Source organism: Camelus bactrianus, chromosome 1, assembly GCF_048773025.1.
Source record: "Camelus bactrianus isolate YW-2024 breed Bactrian camel chromosome 1, ASM4877302v1, whole genome shotgun sequence".
In the NCBI taxonomy this organism is placed as follows: Eukaryota; Metazoa; Chordata; class Mammalia; order Artiodactyla; family Camelidae; genus Camelus; species Camelus bactrianus.
In genome coordinates this window covers 40569628-40583338 of record NC_133539.1, presented here as the reverse complement: position 1 = coordinate 40583338, position 13711 = coordinate 40569628, and the positions used below count along the sequence as shown (strand labels likewise).

General features: G+C 37.2%; 2 protein-coding genes across 8 annotated transcripts in view; one reads left to right on the top strand and one right to left on the bottom strand.

The window, feature by feature from the left end:
• Positions 1-13711, bottom strand: part of COL8A1 (collagen type VIII alpha 1 chain) — a 497220-nt gene that overhangs the window by 268463 nt on the left and 215046 nt on the right. The window lies entirely within an intron of this gene.
• The window catches only part of FILIP1L (filamin A interacting protein 1 like), a 268750-nt gene that overhangs the window by 209785 nt on the left and 45254 nt on the right, over positions 1-13711 (top strand). The window contains exon 1 of one of the 3 annotated variants that reach the window (XM_045503833.2): positions 11242-11398. The exons of the other annotated variants lie outside the window; for them this stretch is intronic. The gene's annotated coding sequence lies outside the window, so the exon portion shown is untranslated. Of the gene's footprint in view, positions 1-11241; positions 11399-13711 lie in introns of those variants that run through there. 3 annotated transcript variants of the gene reach the window in all.

Genomic DNA, 13711 nt, shown 5'->3' with positions numbered 1-13711 from the left:
TCACTGAAACATTAAGAATATAACAAAACTGAAAGTAAAAGGTTGGACATTATCAGGCAACCACTAACCAAGAGAAACTACTGTTAGTATGAGACAAAAGAGACTTTAAGGTAGAAAGCATCTATAAAGAGTCATTATATAATGTGAAGAGACTCCATTTCCTAGGAATAGTTATATGCACATAAAAATTTGGTCTCAAATAAGTAAAGCAAAAATTGACAGAAACACAAGGACAGACTAATCCACCATCACAGTGAAAGACTCCAACATACCTCTCTTAGTCATTAATAAATCAAGCAGACAAAAATCAACAAGGTTATGGAATATTTTTAACAGCACAATAAGCAAGCTTTATTTGTATAGAAAATGCTATTCTTAACTCCTACAGAATATACATTCTCTTTAAGCTGATAGGGAACTTGTACAAACACTAACCACACAGTGGGACCATAAAGCAAATCTTAATAAACTTCAAAAGGAAGATGACGGGCCATATTTTCTGACTATAATGTAATCAGTGACAAAAGCTCTCTCCCCCACCCCAAAATACATGTTTAAAAATTAAGAAGCACAACTTTAAATAACTCACAAACCAAAGAGAAAGACAAAAGCCCAGTAAGATCATAGGAAGAAAGGAAACAAATTAAAGTTCTTAGCAGAGCTATTTTTTGTAATGAAATTTATGAACTATTAAAACTAACACAATGAAGCCAATCATGGAATTTCTTTCCCTGGAAGATGAAAAGGTGAAGATAGTGTCTGTTTCAACAAAAAGCATTCGGAGAAGGTTCTCTTCTCAACTTTACCTTCCACAACTCCTTGCTGATAGCTAAGTAGCTAAAACATAAAGAGCCTCCCTCCATTTTCAGCAATGGATGGGACATCACCAAACATCATCAAAATAAACCAACAAGCAAGCAAACAAACCAATTCATTTATTCACTCAGTTAGTCAGTCATTCAGATTGAGTTTTGTGTGTTTGTAAATATAAGCCTTGGGAGAGCTCTCCCCAGCTACCAACATTTTCTCTGAGGAGACTCTCTGATAAATCATAATTACTTGTCAAATAAACAGTTCAAGAGAGCCACTCTTTCAGCAGTCATCCTAATATTTAATAAGATTAAAAGAAATTCTCTTACTTAAGTAAAACATTATATATCTATTTTATTTTGATTCTCAGAAAAGACCTTTCAAATTCAATAGGAGCTGCTCCACACACTCACTTGTCCAAAGATTGTACCCAAAAGCAGCATTAACATATGAATATACAACAAGGTTGAAGTACACCTAATTCTACTTCATATGCACATTGCACTTCGATATGCAAGTGAAAAGGAACTTTCTAACAATGCTATGATTCACTTAAAACTGCTTTCAGTCTATTACTCAACTATTCAAAAGTTGCCAGTGGCACCCTACTGTCTACACAACATTAAATTAAAACCCAAATCCCACTGCTTGAATTTTAAGAGTCATATATAGTCTGGCCCGACCCTATGTGACCACCCTCTCCTCCAGCGTTGCAATATCTACCACTTGCACAACTGTCTGCAGAGGCCCAGTACTGCTCAACATGGGCCAATGACTCCAGTCAATCCAGGGTCCCTTTGCTCTCCCACTATCCTTCCTGGAATTACTCACCCTTCAAGGTCCAGGTGAACTTTATCTTCTATTATGAAGACCTCCCAGATATTTCTAAGCCTAACTGACATTTTTGTAAAAATTCTTACTTCACCAAATCCAGCATCCCAATATAATATTTATTGTTTTTTGGCTTTTGTTCACGTGTTTGTTCAATCTACCAATCAAAATCTGGTCATGGTCATGCTTTATACTTTCTGCCCCACTCACCGTGAACTCAGCACAGTAATAAATACACACAGAAGGTGCTCAGCAAATAGTTGCTGAGCGTCTCTTGAAAGAATATAGTAGATGCAGACCAGGCCTAACTTCTGTATACTTATAAATCATCATCATCACACACATAGTATTAGTATTCCCTTTGAATATCCCTCTTCCTTCAATTTAGATCTACTCAGTTCCATTCCAGTGAGCAAATATTATGAACAAAGGTGAAATTTTTTCAAGAATTTCAATCATATTGTCTCACTGGCCTTTTCATCCTCTCAAAAGCATAAAAAAATTTAAATATCGTACATGTGAAAGCCATGCATCAGCTGCCAATGCCTCTCCCACCCATCCTGTTATTAACATAATGGCATAAATGACTGATGATAATTCTCAAGCACAAAACATGCGATTAGTTGTTGAAGGTCACCATGACTGGGTAAAAAGATCACACATTTAGCCCTTGGGAAGTAGATTTCCATTCCTGATCTAAAAATTGAATTTCATTTTTCTTCATTTCCTCTTGTAGTTGTTAGTTAGCATATGTAAAAGCCTGAATGTGTACCTGTGGGTGTCTCTGTGTGTGGTTTTGAGCAGAGAGGAGGAAAGAAAGGAGAGTTAGACATCTGTTCCACAAGGTTTTAGCAAATGATAGCCATAGACAGAGGAAGGAAGGATGGATGGATGGATGGATAGAGTTTGATTTTAACCAAAAGTCACTGAGCACCTCTCAGAGGTGAAGTGAGACTTCAGCCATTTTCATATTTTGAGTCTACTGATAATTAGCAATCTTATGATAGACATTGTGGCATCACTAGGGCAAGAGTCATTCATGGTAACTGAAAGTTGATTCTATGCATTTCAAAACTCAAATGGATCAGTTTTCATTAGAATTGATTATGTTTTAAAAGAAATCAGCTCTATTTTAAGTTATATTTTGCCAAGAGGCAACTGTTAGGCCATAGCTGTTTTTATTCCTCAAGTCCTCAGGCTATCAGAGTACTATCATGTTGACATTTTCCCCACTTGCACGATTAAATACACCCTCAGAGGAAAATTTCCCTAGCAAAGAATATTTGTGATCAAGGAAATTAAAGAAACTTGATTAAATGGAAGAAAGAATAGTTTCCAGATCAAGACTTAATCAGTATTACATTGTACAAGGCCAAAATCTATCACCTCAAGTAGCATCCCATAGCATCCTGTGCATGTATTTGCCTCCACAGATATGAAATAAATGGCACATAAAATGAACCAAAAGCTAACAGTTAATGAGTGCAAGTAGTGTATACATGATCATCATTCCTTTCTCCTGCTGGATCCAAAACACTTCTTTCCTCATTTATCAGGTTTGTGGAATGCCCATTCTGGGCAGGGTATTGGGCTAGTCCTGATACAGAATCTCATAAAACGGGAAGGAGGTTTAAGACATCAAGGTAGAGTGCTGGGGAGCGTAATCACCACACAGTAGGTTCTCAATAAATGACAATTCCTTTCCCTTCCCTTACCACTCCTTAAATTTTCTTTGAGCTACGAAACTTCAGTCAGAGGGATCTTGAGAATATATTTGATAAGATTCTTAAGTCCATGTCATAATCTGAAAAGATAAAGAACTTACAGATTCAGAAGTTGGCAATATATTGAAAACAGTTTCAAACATAGCATGCTAGGATTTTAAGTATACCTTTCAATATGGTTTCTATGACTGTTACTGATGTTTTAATGCTTACAGTGCCATAAATAATTAGAGAGAGAGAAGACAGGAAGGAAGAAAGAGAAGAAGGGAGGGAAGAGAAGAGAAAAGAGAGAGAGAAGAAATGGTACAAGGTACAAACACTTTAAGAGTTTTGCGGTAGAAAAGGCACCACATACTGGCCTGAGCTCTGCCCCAACAGCATATCCCTGAACAGACTACTGCACAGCCTGAGTTTCAGTTATATAAACAATAAGATGAGGGAAACTGACCAGATGATCTCCAAGATCCATTCTCACTCTACCATCCCATAGTGCAAGCCTAATGACCTATAGGCGGCAGATAAGAAAGATACAAAGTTCTATGACTTCATGTTAGTACTGTTTGTCCCGTAAGACCAAATCCTACTACAAGACTTTTAGTGTGATTTCTACCAGAGGTTGCTGAAGTCAGTCTGCAGTTCAAACCCTGGTGCCACTCTTTACTTGCTCTGTGATCCTGTATAGATAATTCACCTCTCTGTTCCTCAGCTATCTCTCCCACAGGGTCATTATGTGTCTCAAAGTTGATACTGTATGTGAAGTATACAGTTCTTGGTACCTATTATGCAGTAAATGTGTTACACATTATTGTCGTTATTATAACAAAGATATAAACAAAATCAGCATAAGACAGAAGTGATTAACCGAGATTATCACAGGAACAGTGCATGATGAAAATACTTAGGTGTGTGGTTGTTCATTAGGAAGCTGGTGATCAGTAAGCTCGATGGCACAGCAGTCTGATGTGGTTGCCTAAAATGCCAAGAAAACTTACATTTACAGGCACACACAGAGTCTGTAAGTCTATAAAGAGGAAGACAATCCTGATGTGTGGAAGTAATTTGTTCACCAAACTTTAAGACACATGGTGTGAAAGGATTCAGATTATATCAGATAGGAACAACTGAAGATTCAGGACAAACTGTCTTCAAATATTTAAAAAGCTGTCATGTCAAAGCAATGCATTTGTTCAATATGGTGCCATGGAAAGACCAGGAACAGTCAGTGGAAGCAACAAATCCCTGAAACTGTTCAGCTCTTACTAATGACAACTGGACTGTGCATGCACCAACTCCTGGGAAAGAAGCTGAAATTCTCACGTGGGAGAGATTTCAATCGAAGGGTGAACACAAGACTTTTGACCTCCCTTCCAAACCTGTATTTTATGATGTAGATTGGATGCTTTGCTTAGTAACAAATTATAATAGGATTTCTCCTGTACAGAATAACCAGTTGGCAAGCACAGAAGACAATGGTGTTAAATGATAACACAGAATTAATATTAAACATTCAGATCTCTCCATTAAATTTTTGACCAGAGTTGCCAACCCATGACCAATCTTGATGACCTGAGTTGACTACCAGCAATAAACAAATGCAAGAAAAATACTGCATTTTTAATATATAAAAGTGGATAACTAGCTCATTAATGTTCCAAATTAGTTCTGTGGTTAGTATAAACCTAGACACATTACACTAACATTAATTAGAATTTCAGACACATTCTTTTTGACAGTTATAGTCACATTCTTTAAGTCATTTTTTTATTTTTCATGTTTCCCAACAGAGACATGCAGACTCATAAAACATAGTAGCTAGATCACCAAAGTCTGACCTTGGGGCAAGTCCTTTAACCTGAGCTCCAATTATCTCATCTATTTAAAAAGGGAGAACAAAGAGTGGCAATAAGTACAGTAGATGTCTTCTAAGGTCTTTTATACTTGAAAATGTGATTTTATGAAATGATCACCCTTCCTAATAAAACTCAAAGTGCATTTCTTATTTCTTAATTTATTCATCATTTTTTCCAGTGAAGACATCATTAGCGATAATGCAGGCAAGTGAAGCATATAGTCTAACACCACCATTGACTACTCTGTGAGATAGTTTTATTCTGTCATTCTGAGGTTTGGAGTAAGTTGTGTGACTGAGGGAAAGGATATTACAACTAGAAGCCACCTTCACATGAAGCAATAATCGATCATAAATATAATAGACAAAGCAGAATCGGGGATAGGAGGGAAGATTATAAAATGCCTCTTTCATAAAAACAATCTTAGAATGAACCATTTTACTCTTACTTTAACTTCCTAAATGCTTTATTTCCTTAGGCCTTCTACATCCATTACAATGAGCTATGTGATTAAAAGTTTATCCTCATGTATTGTTATATTTGAGTTTCCAATGATAAAAGAAAACATAAAAATTCAACTCACTCCTCTGTTTTACCCTTAGTTGGCCAATTATTCCAATGACATTCTAAACTGTTTCAATGATTTCCAACTAAAAAATCTGTTCAATTGTACTTTGAACCCACAGGTCTCCCTCTATAAAGAGTTAGCTTGAAATCAAGCTCTATGACTATACAGAAAAACCTGTCAGTGGTTTCTTTAAAGATGCATTCTTAAAAAAGACATGGAGTACAAACTCGTTGACAAAGTCCCTTTAAAAAATGGACTGAACAAAGTATCAAGAACAATCTGTTCTGGCAAGTGACAAAGAAGATGACCTAATAGGTCTTTTCCGTCTAATTTCTGTGATTTGAGGGTTTTTTTCTTTTTTTTACTCCTGCAGCAATACTTTTGAGTTCAACAACTTTTCAAAACTATTATTAGTTACCAAGGAAACACAAATGTTTGCAGGAATAAATAAGCAAATGGACTGGACCTAAATAGCAGGGTTTTCCTGCTTCCCATTTAATAATCTTATGGTGGTGTAATATAATCAATCCTTCATTCTCTCCAAGTCATTCTGCTCACCTACTGGGATGCTCACTAGAGTCCCATAGCCAACTCACAGCATCCCATGTAAACCAAGAACAGAAGGTCTCTGATCAACAGAAGAGTCTTCATTGAATAGACCTCCTTGTTTCACTTATTGAAGAACAAAAACCATGACAATGTCAATGGGATAGCAGGTAGTGGTTAGCTTTGTGATCACTATTTCTAGAGAAAATATGCAAACATATGCTCTTAAATGACCCAACATCTACAGAAAAGCCAAGAACATAAAATATATATAATAAAGGTAAAAACACAATATACACATATGAACCACAGTATGAATGCAATCGTGCTTTACAAATGCTTAGAAAAGACTAAAAGGAAATACAGTACATGGAATTGTTAATAGTTGTCAGTATTTATGTGGTAGGACTAGTTGTAAAATGTCTTTTTGACTTTCCTGCGTTTTCCAAATTATGATATGGGCACTGAACTATTTTTAAATTAACTTTAAAGCCACAAAATATCATTCGTTTTAATGTTAATAAAGGGGTTTCCATTCCCTAATATCACCACTAATACTGTTGCTGTAATCAGCCCAAGATAACTCTCAAGGGTATTGGTCCCTTTCTAAAATCAAAGTCAGAGGAAGTATGAATAGGAATAACTGAAGAGCCTTTGGAAACTTCAAGGACTATGGAGGCCTGGGACAGAAGATTTGGGCTGTAGATAAGGATCCATATGTAAATTCAAGTTCACTGCAGCCCATTAACTGCTGGTGTGAAGTTCTCAGTGCATATCTCAGTGCACAGGCATTTATGTGTACAGAGCTAGGCAGATACCACTTGGGAAATAAAAAGAAGAGTAAAAGGAAGAGGTTGGTTGGAAAACTGACTGTCCTTGGCATGGAGAGGAGATGCTTTTACCCTCAGACTTTCCTTTTTGCTCCACATCCCACAGTTGCCCACCTGTGGTGCTCAGTCCCTTCAGTCTTCCTCCCAAACTGTGTGGCAGCAAAGAGATCAGCATCACATTCATGGCAGGCTTGCCCAATGCTCAGAGGCAGTCATTTTTCCAGAATGCTGCCGATGAGGTGTTAGAATGTCTGAGGCAGAATGCCTTAGCACCAAAGGCTCACTCTCTGGCCAATCCAACTGCAGCCTGATGCAATGCAAAACCACAGCATTCTGCCTCTTCCCCTGCCACCCGGAATCTGTACCCACTCTGTTCAGCTTCTCATACAGGACCATGCCTACAATAAGAATTATTGCTTTTCTTTGCATGTTATAGTGTTTCCACATATTTTCTTTTACAGAGGCAAACCTACCACATTCAAAGAGTGTTGTTACCATCCCACAGGTGGTATTACCCATACTTTTCAGATGACAGCCTGTAGTAGAGAGCAGTGCACATCACCCCTTACCTAATGAAAGAACCAACAGTGAAAACTGTGGGCAGCTGCAGGAAAGGTTCAGTTCATTATGAATACTGCTTCTCTGGCACTTAAATTTAGATGGCTAAAAGACTCCACCAGTCACAAGAAGAAACATAAGCAGGGAGATAGGACAAGAAAGAAAACAAGAGCAGTCACTTCATAAAGAGAAACTGGCTCTGACATTTTTAGTAACATGTTAATAACATTTTAAAACAGTTAAATAATGATGACACTGTGGACATTACTAGTAACACCGGTTGCTTGGGCCATTGTAATAACCTTCTGGCATTAGTCTGAACCATGGGAAACTGCTAATATTCAACTGTTTTTGACCATTTAACAAAAGTGACTTTATACAGTTCAATCAAATCAATACATCCTACTTTCCAGCCTTGTTGCTTACAAACGCTTCTTCCACATTAGAAAGCAATTAGCTTGGTAGATCATTTCTAAATGACAAAGCTACTGCTGAATTAGATCATAAATTCAGATTACTAGCTGTAGAAAGGACTCTAACTTGTAGGTATCCTTATTTGTAAGAAATTCCTGATTATAAAATTAGAAAAATCATATAGCAATTGAACAGTAAAATTTTCAGTAAAAGAGGAAATCAAATTTTCTCATCAAGATTGAGGCACAATGGTCATAATTCTGTTCTTTTTATAATAAGTATATGCCAGAAGCTAAGGGAACAAAAATTACAAAGCAAAGAGAATATTGGTAGGAAGAGGGAAGGAAAAAAAAAGTCTACTCATTAATTCACGTGGCCAATGGAGCACAATGCCAATGGCTGGCTGAGTTTGCGATACAAGACCCAGGGTACCCTTGTGTCACTGAGAAAAAGATTTCCCTTCTTAATAAAGAGTCCCCTTCTTCAAGACCCTTGACTTTCATCTGTCAGAAAACTGTTAAAATATTCTAACTTTGTTAGAATAAGACATGTTGCCAACATCCTCAAGAAAACTGTCTTAGTAAATATACAAATCCACAATGTCTTCAATGTAAATGACACTCCCTAGAGTTATTCAGTGCACAATCGGGGTAGCTCTGACGTGCAGCCTATGAAGAGGGTAAGTCTTGGTTTTCCTAGTTCAATATTCAATCTGGAAAACAAAGATACAAACTTCTCAATTAAATCAGAAAACTTTTTTTTTACTAACAACTCCTCTGAGAGATTCTGAGCAAAACATTACGAGAAGATGACTACGGCTGTATATATAAACACCAGTTCAAATCCCTGCTTTCATTACCTCACTAGCAGTATGACCTTGGTCAAGCAATTTTACCCTTCCAAATGTGTTTTGTCATCTGAAAAGTATGGGTAATACCACCTCAAAATGTGTTGCGCAGATTAAACGATGGAAGCATGTACAGCACTAGGCACAGTGACGGCTATGAACTAGAACCTCAACAAATGAGATTTATCATTGGTTCCTAAAGAGACTGGTTACATACCATGACCTTGGAGCGCTGAGTCATAGCTGAGTCACAGACCAGTGCTTTGGGGAGTAACACAGCATAGGCAAAGAACACAAGAGCAGGAGTCCTAATCTTTTTTATTTTTGCATCAAAAATCCTAGACAAGTCTTATATCCACTCAACTTCTCTAGTCTTCAGTTACTTCAACTAAAGAAAAGGAGGAAATAATACTGATCTATTTTACAGGGAAACTGGGAAGTCAAAAGCATGAAAATAAATGTAAAGCATTCATGAGTACAAAAAATGGAAGAAAGACATAAAAAGCAGTGCCAAATGTTAGGAAGCCTCTGTATCCATTAGACGGAAAAGGAGGTAGAACAAATTACAAAAATGCTAGCTTTGGGTAAAGGTGCTTTAAGTTACCAGTTTGGAGCTGAGATTCAGGTGTTTATGCTTCATGCAGCTTTCCTATCAGCCATCTTATCTCATTTGTAATAAATCAAATCTAGCATAAAAATCTCAAAGGATATTTAAAAGTACAAGACAAACATAGGAGACTAGAAAAGTTTCAAATATACGTCACAAAAATAAGGTAGAGTTCCCCTTAAAATTAATAAACCAACATCTAAAATGTTAATACAAATATTAACAAATCAAATATTAAAATTTAAGTTCAGCTGAAGGGTATAGTCATTCACTTCCCTTAAAACAGTATATATAAAGAGCAGAGGCTAGTTTAACAGGCTTCTCAGTAGACAGGTAGAGTCATCTAGAAGAAGTGTCAAAGTGAGCACACAGTTTATTAAAGATGATACATGTTTATTTTTGTGTCCTGCATCTTTTCTCCACATCATTTTCACTAACTACAAATTCTCTGCAACCAGACTTTCTCCACTCCACACTAGAGAAAAGAAACAAGCAGACTATTTGCATTATTCCTGCTTGACAACACATATGGAAACAATAATTCTATAGACATATGTACATCATACCAGGAAGCAACCCTATTTTAATGTAATTTAAGAAATTAAATAGACTCAAGTTATTTAAACTACTCAATTCATTTGAAGCTCACAAATGAGGCAGCCGTGTCTCTAATTTACTTAGCAGATACACATAGTTGGCTAGGACTTTAGAGATTACTTCTCTTACTGATGTGCAAAGTAATTAGGAGGCTAATTTTCACTTACCAGAAAAAAAGATTTATACAAGTAAATCTGCCCCATAGTAAAGGGTAACAGGCTTAATTCAGACATAATTTGGTCAGTTTTTTTTTTTTCTTCTCATGTCTGTTTTGTTTTATTTTGTGTGCTGGTAGAAGAGAACAAATGGGTAAAAAAGCTGATTCTAAAGTTCTGCATTTATACTTTGTTTTGAAAGTACAACACAAAACATTTAATTTCTTTAACAAATATCTTCCTTGCCAAATAAACTGATTAGTTGTAACTACTTTCCTTAAAACACAGGCATGTAGAAATGAGGAACGAGAAGGTTCTTTCAGGAAAAGCTGAAAAAAATAAGATTTCATCTGGCCTTCCCATCATCACTTGAAGAATTGTTTGGTAGTTACATCATCAGGAAATAAAATACTATCCTCTGAGGACCCCTACTCTTTACAAAGAGGAAAGAGAAGGTCTGAAGTCTAAATCACCCCAGAGATGTCTCCAAAAAAAGGGGAAAAAAAGAAAGAAAAAGATTTCTGGCTTCCCTCTCCTGCCTCTGCCTCCCCTCCACCCCCAGGAACCAAAAAAACAAATGTAACAAAAATGTATTTACAAACGTTTAAAAATAAGAATTTCAGGATGTGTATTTAAGAATCCGAAGCAATAAGAGAAGCTTTAGGGCCCCAGAGGGAGAAAAGTTACAAGTAGATCGCCCATGACCCCCAGTGACTTGGATAGACGGGCAGGAGGGCGCTGGCTTTCCCGGCCCGCCGCCCAGTCACCTCCGCGGGGAGCCGGGACCCACGGCCCGTTCACACGGTCCGAGCGTCTGCGGAGTCCGGGCGCGCTGCAGCGCCGCCGCTGCGGGTCTGGCTGTCACCCGCGCCCCCGCCGCCCGCGCCGCACACGCGGAGCGCCTTATAAGGCAGCGCAGTGACGTAACGCCCATAGGCCGGGCGCGCTCAGCGCCCCGCTCGCATTGTTCGGGCGACTCCCGGAGCGCGCGCAGCCCGCTCGCAGCGCCGCGACTGCGGCCCCCGCCCGGCCCCCGCCCGGCCCCGGCGCAGGCGACTCAGGTAAGCCCGGGAGAGCCGCTCTGCTCCAGCAAGGGGATTGCTGTCAGAGAGCCAGGCAGTCTGTAGGTGGCTTTTAAAGTTATCAGCATCACGAACTGCAAACAGGTTTCGAAAAGCGCGTCCAATGAACTCTAGGTTCAAAATCTTTTCCAACTCACACAAAACTTGTTTTCTCCGAGGGAGAAAACAGATTTGGGATTTAGTTTTAAAATGTAGAGAGGTGGAGGATGACTATATATTACCCACGCTTTCCAAGTAAGCGACACATTGTATCCTGCCGGTATTGAGAAATCTTTGGGGAAAGGGTGGGGGAAAATATTGTAATACAACAACTCTATCTCCTGATCTTCTTTCTCCTGAGACTCAAACTCCTTTAAGTCTTAGAAGAGTGTGAAACACTACCACATGGTAGTAGATCTGTTTCTCACCCAATGCCCTCCCCCTTTTATAAATCTTCACATAAAAGATTAGAAAACCCCTGTTAGGAATACATCTTGTAATTAGGATAAATCTAATTGAAAAAGTAAAGTACTTCTGAAGCTTCAAAAAAAAAAATCCTACAAATGTTATTCTACCTTAAAAGCAAATGTCAATTAGTATAAGGAAGTAACTATCACAGTTTTGTTCTAGCTTTTTACTTCAACTCCAGTCAATGGATAAATGACAAACGGCACTGAAAATTGAAGATAAAGCTGGTGTCTCTGAAGTAATATGTTGAACAATAGTTTATTTCATAGAAGTACTAACTTAAAAGGGTAAATCCTATAGAAGATTTTTGTTCATCAGTGGCATTTTGAACCAAAAATGAGTTATACCTAAACCCTAAACAGATTATTGGCAGACGCCGAAAAATTTACATATTTTACTTTATTTTTCAGAATAAAAATCAGCAGAGGAATTAAAAATAAAATATGCTATGTCAAATTTAAAACACTGGAATAGGAGATAAAAAATGATTTATCATTCAAACTTTATTTGGTCTGAACATATGTTATAAAACAAAACTTAAGAAATGTGTGAAGTAATTATTTCCCTTTTTAAATAGTCTCTATGTTTTGCTTATCATTTAAAACAACACTTTTTTAGCTGCTCAAAATTCAGAACGTATCTATATTTCTAGTAATTCCTGTGGTAGAGTTTAATTTTAAAGTATATAACATTGGTGCCTTCGATTTTTGCTTCAGAGGAATTTTGTTTTGTTTGCTAATTTTGTTTGGAGCAATGCAAAGCTTTGGTTTTAGTGTTCTAAAAGAAATATGATGTTACTTGGCCTAAAGACAGGCCTTATAAACTGCAGGTTAGTACTGAGAAGTAGGATTTCCTCAAAACAATTATTTCAAATCTAGGGACGCCTACCATAATGAGAAGAGAGACAGGGGGAAACACCCAGGTTATGGTGGGGAAGTACGGAGTATGCAGTAGAAAACTTGTTTATTTGATAGAGGCTGTAATTGGAAACTGAAAAATTCCTGCCTTGGGAAAAAGGTATCCCACTCTTTTGAATCTAATAGAGGAAGAGGGAAACAGAAACCATCAATTATTGTTTCAGCTATACCCAAAGTACCTTCTGTACCATAAACTATAGCTCAACTGTTGAAAATCATAACCTCTATCAAAGCTCTAACAGCTGTTTCCCAGAGTCTGTGTTTTATTTTTTTAAAAAGGACAAGCATCAATTTTTTTAAAAAAGTTTAAATGACACACTTCAATATTCCATTTTTTTCCACTTATTAACTTTAAAGCACAGTTCAAAGAACAATCACCTATTAAGACTCCTTTTAAAATTGAAAGTTAAAAAAGATTTATCATGGATACATTATCTCACAGTGGGCTCTCTGAGTGAGCATTTCTTAGTCTTTGGGACAATCTATATGATGGAAAAAATGTTTTAGATTGAATGAATGTGAATTTTTCCAGCTCCAAATAAGGTATATATTAGTTTTATATTTAATAGATTCATTTATCTTTCTATAGCAATTAACCTTAACTGCTAAGCACTGGTATTTCTGTGATATTTTCCTAATGCTATGATGGAGTCTATAGTAACAGCCAGGATGAAAATACAAATCAAGCTTTGAGCTGCTTAATTTTCAAGTCCACTTGCAATTCTCATTAACTTCTTTTCTCAAAAGGCTGTGAATTTTGTTTTTGGGTTCTCTGCTACCTTTTCCCCTCCAAAAAAGTGCCTTTGGTAATAAACAGATTTTGAGGTAAAAAAGTGAAAATGGGGGAGAGGAAGAATAAAATTCCATTAATTCTTCCTAGGTCATGTTCTGTCTATATCTAGTGCTTCAGGGTAAAGCAACTGCTTTT